Source organism: Eleutherodactylus coqui, chromosome 7 (assembly GCF_035609145.1).
Source record: "Eleutherodactylus coqui strain aEleCoq1 chromosome 7, aEleCoq1.hap1, whole genome shotgun sequence".
Taxonomy (NCBI): Eukaryota; Metazoa; Chordata; class Amphibia; order Anura; family Eleutherodactylidae; genus Eleutherodactylus; species Eleutherodactylus coqui.
In genome coordinates this window covers 81,265,596-81,278,821 of record NC_089843.1, presented here as the reverse complement: position 1 = coordinate 81,278,821, position 13,226 = coordinate 81,265,596, and positions in this window count along the sequence as shown.

The window sequence follows — 13,226 nt, the reverse complement described above, 5'->3', positions numbered from 1 at the left end:
ACCTGGTCCGCGCCGTCCCGATGCCTCCCGATGGTCTTCGGCGGTGGTGCTGCGGTAAACTGCATCCTCCTCATCTCACTGCTGAGCTTCTTTTGGTGACGGGGTTTTAAATACCCCACCTCCACCAAAGTGAGCGCTGTGATTGGCTGATCGAGCACCAGAAGCCAATCACAGCCGGCGCTCGATGAGCCAATCAGAGCCATTCAGTGATGTCATTCACTGAATGGCTGTGATTGGCTCAATAAGCCCTGGCTGTGATTAGCTGCTGGTGCTCGATTAGCCAATCACAGCGCTCACTTTGCTGGAGGCGGGGTATTCAAAGCCCCGTCACCAGCAGAAGCTCAGCTGTGAGACAAGGAGGATGCAGTTTACCGCAGCACCGCCGGAGACTATCGGGACGACGCGGACCAGGTGAGTATTGATTTTTTTTTGGGGGGGGGCACTTTAGCTAGGTCCTATTTTTGAAAGAGGCCTTATATTTCAAGCCTCCCCCGAAAACCTGATAGGTCCTACCCCGAAAGTAAGACCTATTTGGGGGGAAACACGGTAGATATACTTGCACACAGTTTTTGAAGGAACTCAGCAGGGAGGTTGTTTCAAACATCTTGGAGAACTGCAGATCTTCTGTGGATGTAGGCATGCTCAAATCCTTCTGTCTTTTCATCTAATCCCAGACAGAATGGATGATGATGAGATCAGGGTTCTGTAAATTCATATCCTCACTTCCAGGACTCCTTGTTCTTCTTTACACCTTTGGTGCGCAAATGTACACAAAAGTAGAGCATGCTGCATTTTATCTCACATGCGCGAAATGCACATGCAAAAAAAGGAATCAGAATGAACCCATTGACTACGTCAGTGTACAGTACGTTACTATCTGTTTGTGTCTTGAAAGTACTGTAGTATATGTTAGTTTATGGAAGTATAATACATACAGATGCAGCATGCGCCAAACTAGCATTTGGCACACTATACCTATTTATTTAACATTACAAATAATTCAGTTTCAGAGGTTCTGCGGTTGTATTAGGGCTGCTTCAGATGAGGGTTTTTTTTGCCTTTCTCTGGATTAACAAGGAGGGGGGAGTGGAAGCAGGCTGAACTAGATGGACATTGTCTCCCTTCAGCCCAACATACTATGTTACTTTGAGTGTATGAGCATTCGTGTATACTTCAGTGCAAATTTGCGCAGTGAATAAGGTTTGATTAGGTAGATTTGTGCAAGTATCGGTGCATAGTACTGTACTTTTTGTGCATGCAGGACCAGTCCCCATGTGCGTGACATCCCCCTCACCCTGATTTAAAAGGCTATATAGCCTAATGAGGTCCAGATGTGTTCTATTCTTCACAGAATTGCTCAGCATATTGCACATTTATGCACATATTGAGTGCGTATTTGTGCACCTCTGTAGTGGCCCGAAATTTTGGAGGTATGTCAAAAGCAAAAGAAAGGTCAAAGATGCTATTGGATGCTTACAAGATGAAAATGGTGAATTGGTTAAGAATGGTGTTGAGAAGGCTGAGCTTTTAAATTCCTATTTTGTATTTGTTTTCTCTCAGAAAGTATATGTAACATCAACTGAACTTCCCTGTGCTATTGGGGGGAATAAAAGAATGCAGGCTACCTATAAGCAGAGAGATGATGAGGGAACACTTAGCTAACTTAAATGAATTCAAGTCTCAAGGTCCAGATGAATTACATCCCAGGGATGCTAAATGAAGCAGCAGAGGTTATTGCTGAACCACTTGCCATAATCTTTGAAAATTCCTGGAGAACAGAAGTCCCAGAAGATTGGAAAAGGGCAAATGTTGTCCCTGTCTTCAAAAAAGGGAAGAAGGTGGATCCAGGAAAGTACAGGCCTGTGAGCCTGACTTCTATACAGGGAAAGATCTTTGAACAAATTATTAAACAGCATGGATGCAAGTACTTCGATGAAAGTGGAGTAATTAACCAGAGCCGGCATGGTATTGTAACTAACAAGTCATGCCAGACGAATCTAATTTCCTTCTATAACAGTATCACCAACTGGGTTAATCAGGTAAATGCGGTGGATATAGTTTATCTTAGTAAGGCATTTGACAAAGTATCTTATACTATGCTTATTGAAAAAATGACCAAATATGGGATTGACAAGGCAACTGTTAGGTTAACTGTTAACCTACTCGGCCACGCCCCTTTTTCGCCCGAGCGCCGCGATTTTCGAGTACTTCCGTACTCGGGCGAAAACATTCGCGGGGCGCCGTGGGTGAGTGGGGGGTTGCAGCGGGGAGTGGGTGGGAGAGGGAGAGGGCTCCCCCCTATTCCCCGCTGCTACCCCCCGCTCTGCCACGCCTCCCCCCGCCCCCCGGCACCCCCCGAATCTTTTCACCCGAGTATGGAAGTACTCGAAAATCGCGGTGCTCGATCGAGTAATTACTCGAAACGAGTATATTCGCTCATCTCTAGTCATAATTGGCTGCACATCCAAGTGGAAGAATGTATCAAGGGGGGTACCACAAGGCTTTGTTCTAGGCCCAGTGTTGTTCAACATTTTTATAAATGATCTGGAGGAGGGAATTGATGGGAAACTGCTCCAATATTCTGATGACACAAAGCTAGGAGGGGTAGCTAACACTAGGGAAGAGAGAGAGTATTTAAAAAGATCTAGAAAAGCTTGCACAGTGGGCAGCAACTAACAGAATGGTATTTAACAAGGAGAAATGCAAAGTCCTACATCTAAGCAAGAAAAATGAAGAAAGCACATACAGAATGGGAGGAATTGAGCTATGCAGCAGCACATGTGAAAAAGACGTGGGTATACTAATAGATCATAGACTGAACATGAGTCAACAATGTGATGCAGCAGCGAAAAAGGCAAACACAATTCTGGGATGTGTTAAGAGAAGCATAGAGTCTACATTATGTTAAGTAATTATCCCCCTCTACTCTATTTTATCAGACCTCATATGGAATACTGTGTCCACTTCTGGGCAGCCCAATTTAAAAAAGACATAGACAAACTGGAGCAAGTTCAGAGAAGAGTTACCAAGATAGTGAGCGGTCTGCAAATCTTGTCCTATGAGGAAAGGGCTGTCACAGCGCAGAGGGATCAGCCCTATTCTCATTTGCACAAGGAAAAGACTAGAAGCAATGGGATGAAACTGAAAGGGAGGAGACACAGATTAGATATTAGAAAAAACTTTCTGACAGTGAGGGTGATCAATGAGTGGAACAGGCTACCATGGGAGATGGTGAGTGGAATTGTTCAATGGAAGTGTTCAAACAAAGGCTGGACAAATATCTGTCTGGGATGATTTAGTGAATCCTGCACTGAGCAGGGGGTTGGACCCGATGACCCTGGAGGTCCCTTCCAACTCTACCATTCAATGATTCTATGAGTATTCAACGTTAAAATTGTGTGGATTCTATTTTCTCTAGCGATGGAGAATCAACGATGTGAAGGAACGTTGGCATCACGGGTGACAACTTCTTCAGTCCATTACACATATCCGGGGAGGAGTTTGGTAGAGCCACCATGACAAGTGCCATCTCTACCCCCGCCAGCTCCTCAGCGTGGGCCTTGTGTCTCGGTCACTGCACCTCCCTTGGACTTCTATGGAGCCTGTGGTGAGTAAATGCACAGGAAATAGAGCAAAGCCTATTTTTTTGCACACTCAAGAAAAACATGTTTATGAGAATAAACCCATTGACATCAATGAGTTCTATTCTCTGTGCATTGCGCGAGTATATTTTATGCATGCAAAACACATGTAAATATGGTTGTCTGAAGAAGCCATTTGATAATTTCATATTAACATATTTGCAGAGGGATTTCCTGAAAAACAATTAAGGGGTGCCGGCAGACCATTGCCTTCAATGGAGCCATCAGTGGCAGCCGCGGCTCCATTGCAGGCAAATCGTGCATTCCCTATGGTGCACGCATCTCCTATCGTTACAGGTGCACGCCTGTAAAACACGGACATGTGAACACACCATAGGGAATGCATTAGTTATGATAGACGCGTGTTTTTGTGCGCGCGTATGCACATGCTTGTGTGAAGCTAACCTTAATGCATATGGTGAATCGAGAGAAAGTTCAGAGGAATCGTAGTATAACGTGATGAGTAGTTAGAAGAAGTTTATATTTGGCAACACTAATTCTAATTCTAGTGAGTCCACTCAGTGAGATATAATAAACCATCCTTGTAGACTCTGGACTGTATTAATAGAGTAAAGGTAAATATGTTTCAGGAATAAACTTAGTTTCGGAGTTTGCAGAGCTGATCTACTACAGCTTTTTAAAGATGTTATGTATTTCAATATTATGTTCAGTTTTAAGTGCAGGTTTATTAAAAGGGAATGGAATAGTATTCATCAAACACAGTAAAAGACTCAGCAAATATTTTGTTATTGAGGTTTTGGGTTATATCTGTATTTCTGAGAGAGCTCTGGACTATTATCCGTAAAACCAGAGGGGGTTTCCGAAAAGGATATGTCATAAATGTTTTACAGGTGGGGGTTCTGCCTCTTGGATCTCCACTTGTCGGGAGACCAAGGATCCCCTGATGTGGGCATCTTTCTCCATTCAGGTCTATGGGAGGTATGGCTGAACTTGTGGCTGTTTATAATGCCAGGCTGTGACATGCCATCTTTTTTGATGCAAATGGGTGATGCTACAATGTCTCAGCATTGTCATCTGATAGAAGGTTGCTTTTCGACATTGGACTTTTTAACAGGCCTCTTAAGCCAAAACTAGAGTCTTTTCCAAAAGAAAAGATAATTATGTAGAAAATGGATGTTTCCGGGTTTTTGACCCTCAATAATGTACACTAGGTTTCTGGCTGGCTGAGTGAGAGGCTTATGATGTGGGTTCAAACTGGTAGAGTTTTGCCTTGTGGAGAGAAGACTTAAAAGGCCATGTAATGCCCCTCTGGGAAATTTGGCATGCAAATGGGAGATGTTGCAATGCCTCAGCATGTGAGCATGGCAGGCAATGGCCACAGTACACTGTGTATAGCTTTCTCCATTTAAGTGTTTGCAGCAAGCCTAGCTGTTTCCTTAGCCTAAATAGACATGAATGGGGGAAAAAAAACATGCACATGCACCTCTCCTTTCAATTTCCACCTAGATATGGCAGACAGTCAGACATTTCTTGCATGTTATATTTTGGTTGGGAACAAGAAAGCAATCACAGATCAGCAATATCAATCTTCTTGATTGGGCTCTGTGGCATGGCTCTAAGGCTCTATTTACGCCATGCTTGGGCACAAGTAAGGCATAAACACGGGTAAGATCAAACCACTAATTTTCAGTATAGCTTTGATACATGCAACTCTATGGCATACTGTTGCATATATTTTCCATTGGCTCCCACTGTGGATATCTTTATGTTGAAAATTCTAGATGGCATAGTAGGCAAGATGCATGCCAACATGGTGACTCAGTAGTTAGTACTGTTACCTTGCAGTGTCCTTAGTTCAAGTGCAACATTTGCACAAAGTTCATGTATTCTCCCTATGGAGAGAACACAAACTAATGGGTGAATATAGAGCCCACTGAGGACAATTTGTGTACAGTACCGTGGAATATGTATGTGCTATATACACATGAAAGAAGTGTACTGTACTTGTTGGAAAGTTGCAGTCACTTTTTGGTGCTTATTTTGCTGAAGGCACAATATTCTTAGCAGTTACTGTCACTTTATCTGGTACAAAAACCAATGATTACAGTCTCTAGGTGAGGTACAATGCTTAGTGGTTACTCTCTTAGGGCGCCCACCCACTGGCGATTTTTTTTCCTTTGCGTTTTGCGTTTTTTCTCAAGAGCAATTAATTTTGAATATACTCCTGTCCACTGGCGTTTTTTGTTTCAGTCCGTTGCAATTTTTAACATAGGAACTGTCAGTTGCATATGTGTCCTTATTTTTCTCTTAATGCACCCATGAATGTCAATGTAAATTAACGCAAAAAGCCGCGAAAACGCTGCGAAAAACGCGCCAAAAATGCGACGAAAACGCTGCGTTTTTCACGCACGAAAATCGCAAACGCCAGTGGGTGGGCGCCCTTACTGGGTGGACATTAGTCTTTTGAATAGTCGAACAGTTATAGAAGACTTGCACAGCCTCTAGTGAGACTTTAAGGTCAGGCTACACCCAAGATGTCTGATGGCCACTGGGTAACTATAGGGGGTGCAGAGGATGCGGTTGCTCCAGGGCCCAGGAGCCTTAGGGGGCCCATAAGACCTCTCTTCTTCATATAGGGAGCCCAGTAATATGAATAAAACATTATAGTTGGGGGGCCCTGTTACAGCTTTTGCATTGGGGCCCAGGAGCTTCAAGTTACGCCTCTGCTGATGGCTATAACCCTATGTTTCTATGCCACTGTGGGTCCAAGAGAGGATACCCCTTACCACTTACCCTGACACTGATTTTACAATGGGTTTCACTCTTTGGAATGCAATGGTCAAAACCACAATTTTTCCATCTTCTCACAGCAGAACAGAGCATGAAAAGATTTGGAAACCTGCAACATGTACTAAAATCTATGGTTTAATATTCTCACAATGCTTGAAAGGGTTTTGTAATGGAATTTTGGTGCAGAATCAGCATGGAAAACCCACACCAAATCTGCCTCTTCTGAACAGGGCTGATAGTCTGTAGCCAAACAGTTTTGTTTAAGGTATGTTCATAGTACCTACATAATTCATTAAAGCGGTCATCCTATAAAAATCATAGGTGATAAATGACTGCTTGCAGGGAGTCTAAGCGCTGTGACACCCGCCTGCAATCATGAGAATGGTACACCGCAGTATGCCTGGTGAACAGAGTGGGTTTCTTTCACTGCCAATGGAACTAGCCAAATGCAGTGCTCGTCTATCTCTGTCAGCCACTAGGATTGCACCATTTTCATTTTTCTTCAAGATGGTCATGGGTGGTCCCAAAGGTCAGGCTGCCCATGATCAATTGTTTATCACCTATCCTGTGGATAAGTGAGGAATGTATTTTTGTAGGATAACTCCTCTAGGCATGTTTCACACGGCCAATCACGTGTTTGCTGTGAGAAAATCAAAGCAAAATCGCTTCTTTGCTCCCACGATTTCTGAGCATCAGCGATGCTTAATTTTTCTTAGAATAATCTCGCATCTCATAGCTGACGCCCGCAAATAAATTGCACAATTTTTTTATCGCAAGAGTCAATAGGACTTTCTAATGTTAAATCGCATTGCCTCTCAACGCATGTTTCATGCATTTCAATGCGATAAAAAGAAGCCTCCATGGGGAAACATGGGAGATAAAAAAAATAGCACATCGCAGAAAGATAGAGCTTGCCACAATTTTTTGTTCTCTCAACATCGCATCAGTGAAAACATCGCTAATAGGAAGGAAACCATTCTAAATCATTGGTTTCATATGATCTGCTGTTTTACTAATTCTCGCATCATGTGAAAGTCACACTAAAATCGTGCGATTTTCTCACCCGTGTGAAACCACCCATAACAAAACTGAATTATATGTCGATATTATGGTCTTCCATATTATGGTATGAAGAGCGAAATGGAGGCAATAAGTTACGGACTGAGGGCGGTTTCACGTGGCCGTATGCATGACTACACTCGCCACTACGGAGCTTAGATGCACCTGAACTGGGTTTTATTTTTGCTTTTCGGGCTATTCAAGCGCCATATCATAGTGCAGGAGTTTGAAAAAAAAACTGCGGGAAAATAGGTCCTGCCCCATCTTTCCTGTGCGTAGTCAATACTAATGAATATGAAACCATTGAGATCAGTGGTTTCAGTTTTTTCCCGTTACTACGGCCGCATAACGGGACAAATACACACCCATGTGTTTACGCCCTGAGTGATAGCGTAGAGAAAAGATAGTTGATAGAGATGAGTGAACCTACGCGGTTTGGGTGTTTTTAAATTCGAGCACCGCTTTTTCCGAGTAACTCACTACTCAGATGAAAAGATTCTGGGGGCGCTGGGGGATGGCGTGGTGGAGCGGGTGGTAGCAGTGGGGAACAGGGGGGAGCTCTCCCCCCCCCCCCCACTCCCTTCTGCAACCCCCTGCTCACCCCCGGCGCACCCCGAACCTTTTCATCCGAATAGTGAGTTACTCGGAAAAAGCGGTGCTCGAGTTCAAAAACACCCGAACCGAGTAGATTCGCTCATCTCTAATAGTTGACCATCTTCAAAATTTGTCATTATGATTTTATTGTAATTATTATTGTTGATGTTGATTTCATTTTAGCAATATTATTGTTGTCAGTAATTGTATGATTTGTGCTACTATTGTTACTATACAGTTATTATTACTATGCGTTAAATATTTAACTCTGTTAATACCGCTATCTAGTGTTAAGCCCAGAGTAGCACAGGTGAGTGCATGGTTAGGGAATTTGTGTGGGTGGCTGAGGTGTTTCTTGGTGGTATAGGGGGATTGGAGGTGTCTTAGGAAGTTGAAAAGAGCATGGGAGCCATACATGGGTGAGGAGAGGAGGGAGGGGCTGATGTGGATGGAGTGTGTTGGGCCTGGGCGTTGGAAGAAAGTGTTAAGGTTTCTCTCCCCCCCGCTCCCCGCCGCAACTCACCTGTCACCCGTGCCGGCCCTCGAATCTTTAGAGACGAGCGGGGAGATACTCGGCTAAGGCACTACTCGCTCGAGTAATGTGCCTTAGCGAGTATACTCGCTCATCTCTAGTTATGACATTTGTGGTGCTGTTATTATTAGTATGAATACTGTATGTATTATCATACCATTACTATTGTTATTATCAGTACCAGCAGTATAAATATTTTAAGAAGTAAAGGAGTTTTCCAAGATTAAGATGAAAAAAATGCAATACATTTAGGCTAGAGGCTCACACGAGCGGGTAGGATTCCGCATGCGGATATCCGGAGCGCAAGGCCTATGAATGATTGCAGAAATGAATTGTGTATCAATGCGTATGTATGCGATTTTTTTGCGCAGATGTACACGTATGGACAGCGTATCGTCCACGTGGAGGAAAGATCGCAAGCCGAGAATGACATCAGAAAGTAGCCCAACATTGCTCAGGCATCTCTGTCTCTCCCTCCCTCTCTCCATTCTCTGCCCTCACTCTTCTCTCTCTCTCTTCTCCCTCTCTTCTCTCTCTTCTCTCTCTGTCTTCTCTCTCCTCTCTCTCTCTCTCCAATTTGCGTGCAAATCAGAGACCATTCCTACCGCAAGTGTGAGTGCAGCAGCGAAAGCTAATGCTTCTCAATGACCGCCTATTATCATGTATTGTCCGTGCAGAGACCAATCGCGGAATCTGCAATTCAAATCCGCTCATGTGAGACCCCCTTCCAGTCTTGTAAAAGACGCTTTCCAGTACTTCAGCCCACGTTGCACAGCCACAGGTCCCTGTGATATCCGTCCCTTGAGACGTCATATGACTATAACAGCCACTCAGCGACCCAGGACCATGACACGATTCACAGTTATGGGTCATGAGACTCTTAATAAATTTGGAATCAGTGTGCAGAGGAAAAATTAAAGAGTATTTTTTAATATTGTAAGCACATTGAAAACATACCTGTTTTCTAACATTCTGTGAAATAAAAGGAATTTTACAAACTCCAGTCCGAGCTTAAGAAACATTCAACAAGTAAGAAAAGATTATCATCTATTATCATTAAGCAGAAAACTAATAAAACCAGTATTGATAAGATTACTATGACTGACATTGGATTATTATTATGTAACAATAAAGAGAATTCTTGAATGCAAGTACTATAAGCAAGGATTTTGTAGTAATTGTTTAATACAGATACAGTAGGCCATGCACTTACTATTAGCCATTGCAGTCCTATAAACATACAGATGATTTGAGCAAGTAGTATCCAGTCTAGTCACCTGTGTTTCCAATAAAATATGATCTAATTGGTACACTGAGACTTGGCTGCATAAAGCAGCAGACAAGGATATTAAAACTACAATATACTGCGTAGTACATGGAAAGGAAAACCTCAATAGGACACATGGGGTAAAGATATATGCGTTAGACATGACGCTAAGCCAAAAGAAAGAAATTATATTTAATTTGCCACTGATGTGGAAACAGCTGGAACTCAGGTCGAGTTATGATCATAGGAAACGGTTATAGATCTCGGAGGGATGATGACAGAACAGATCACACAGTTCGGTGAGGGAGAAGCTTGTATTAAAATAGCTCAAAAATATTGATGGCTGGGGGATATTATTTACCGTTTAACAACAAGAACATGTGCTAAGTCAATAACTGGCAGTGTCTCCGCTGACAACACACAGCTTGTAAGAAGAGAAGATAAGTTACAATTAAAGTTCGAATTATAGCTGTTACCTAATAGTAGTTAATGTACAGAATGTATTACTGTCACAGCATAAGTAGGGAGTGAAGAATGCTCGTTTCAACTTATACTATGATTATAAACATTGAAGTTACTCCAATAATATTTAATCAGATAGATATGAGATAGTTATTAGATAGATAGATAGATAGATAGATAGATAGATAGATAGATAGATAGATAGATAGATAGATAGATAGATATGAGATAGATAGATATGAGATATGAGATAGATAGAGAGATAGAGATATGAGATAGAGATAGATATGAGATAGAGAGATAGATATTAAAGAGATATGAGATAGATATGAGATAGATAGATAGATAGATAGATAGATAGATAGATAGATAGATAGATATGAGATAGATAGATAGATAGATAGATAGATAGATAGATAGATAGATAGATAGATGAGATAGATAGATAGATAGATAGATAGATAGATAGATAGATAGATAGATAGATAGATAGATAGATAGATAGATAGATAGATGAGATAGATAGATATGAGATAAATAGATAGATAGATATGAGATAGATAGATATGATATAGAGATAGATATGAGATAGATATAGATAGATATGAGATAGCTGGATAAATAGATATGAGATAGAGATAGTTATAAGATAGATAGATAGATAGATAGATAGATATGAGATAGATAGAGATAGATATGAGATAGATAGAGATAGATAGATATGGGATAGATAGATATGAGATGGATAGATAGATAGATAGATAGATAGATAGATAGATAGATAGATATGAGATAGATAGATATGAGATAGAGATAGATATGAGATAGATATAGATAGATATGAGATAGATAGATATGAGACAGATAGATATGAGATAGATAGAGAGATAGATAGCTAGATAGATAGAGATAGATTTGAAATAGATAGATAGATATGAGATAGATAGATAGACAGATATGAGATAGATAGATATGAGATAGATAGATAGATAGATAGATAGATAGATAGACAGATATGAGATAGATAGATATGAGATAGATAGATATGAGGTAGATAGAAATAGATATGAGATAGATAGATAGATAGATAGATAGATAGATAGATAGATAGATAGATATGAGGTAGATAGACATAGATATGAGATAGATAGATAGATAGATAGATAGATAGATAGATAGATATGAGATACATAAATATGAGGTAGATAGAAATCGATATGAGATAGATAGATAGATAGATAGATAGATATGAGGTAGATAGACATAGATATGAGATAGATAGATAGATAGATAGATAGATAGATAGATAGATAGATAGATAGATAGATAGATATGAGATACATAAATATGAGGTAGATAGAAATAGATATGAGATAGATAGATAGATAGATAGATATGAGGTAGATAGACATAGATATGAGATAGATAGATTTGAGATACATAAATATGAGGTAGATAGAAATAGATATGAGATAGATAGATAGATAGATAGATAGATAGATAGATAGATGATAGATAGATTTGAACCTTATTTATACCTTTAACATATTTGAAAGTTTTGCTATTGTCCCCTCTCCTGTCATTCCTCCAGGCTATAAAAATTAAGTTCTATAAAGTGAATCTCTCAGCATGATTTTGCAGCCCTCTCTGAGAGCACCATAAGGTAGTGCATATCACACTCTTGAGTGTATCTGTGCAGTAGTTTTTAAGAAAAGTTAATTTTATTAGTAGCAGCCAGGCACAGACTTAGTCCTGTATATTCATGAGCTGCAACCAAGCTGCACTCACCCCACCCTTAAGCCAATGCTCATCAGCTCTCTATGCACAATAATAGGTAGAGCATGTCAATCAGTGACTGGAGGGTGGAGCTAGCCTGCAGCTCATGAATATTTTCAAAGTATCTCATGCTTATTGAAAAAATGACCAAATATGGGATTGACAAGGCAACTCTTAGGTGGATTCACAACTGGCTGAGTGATCGTACTCAAAGAGTGGTCATAAATGGCTGCACATCCAATTGGAACAAAGTCTCAAGTAGGGTACCATAAGGCTCTGTGCTGGGTCCAGTGTTCAACATTTTTAAAAATGACCTAGAGGAGGAAATTGAGGGGGAAATGACCATATTTGCTGATGACGCAAAGCTAGGAGGGATAACCAACACTAGAGAAAGCATTAAAAAGATCTAGACAAACTTAAACAGTGGGCAGTGACTAACAGAATAGTATTTAACAGGGAGAAATACAAAGTTCTACATCTAGGCAATAAAAATGAAAAAAGCACATACAGAATAGGAGGAATTGAGCTAAGCAGCAGCACGTGTGAAAAAGACTGAAAAAACTAAAAGATCACAGACTGAATATGAGTCAACAGTGTGATGCAGCAGCAAAAAGGGCAAACACAATTCTGGGATGTATTAAGAGAAGCATAGAGTCTAAATCACTTGAGGTAATTATTCTCCTCTACTCTTCCTTAGTCAGACCTCATCTGGAATACTGTGTCCAGTTTTGGGCACCCCAATTTAAAAAAGACATAGACAAAAGGGAAGAGTTACCAAGATGGGGAGCAGTCTGCAAAACATGTCCTATGAGGAACGGTTAAAGGATCTGGGAGACTTTACCTAATTGCCCAAGTAGAGTCAGGAAAGACTTATTTTTCCCGTACGGTAATGACTACAATCAACTAAGGTGTTTTATTTTGCTTCCTCTAGATCAACAGTTGGGTCTGAGGGAGGTGGAACTTGATCGAGATGTAATGTTTTACTTACTGTGTGTCTATTTAACAAGAGAAGCCTAATCTGGCTACTGTGCCAACTCTTTATTAATTATTCTATATGCCAAATATGGAGAAAAAAAAGATGGTGTTTTGGTATGTCTCCCTGACAAATTAATTTTTTTTAGCATCCACCAGAATTTGGCAAATG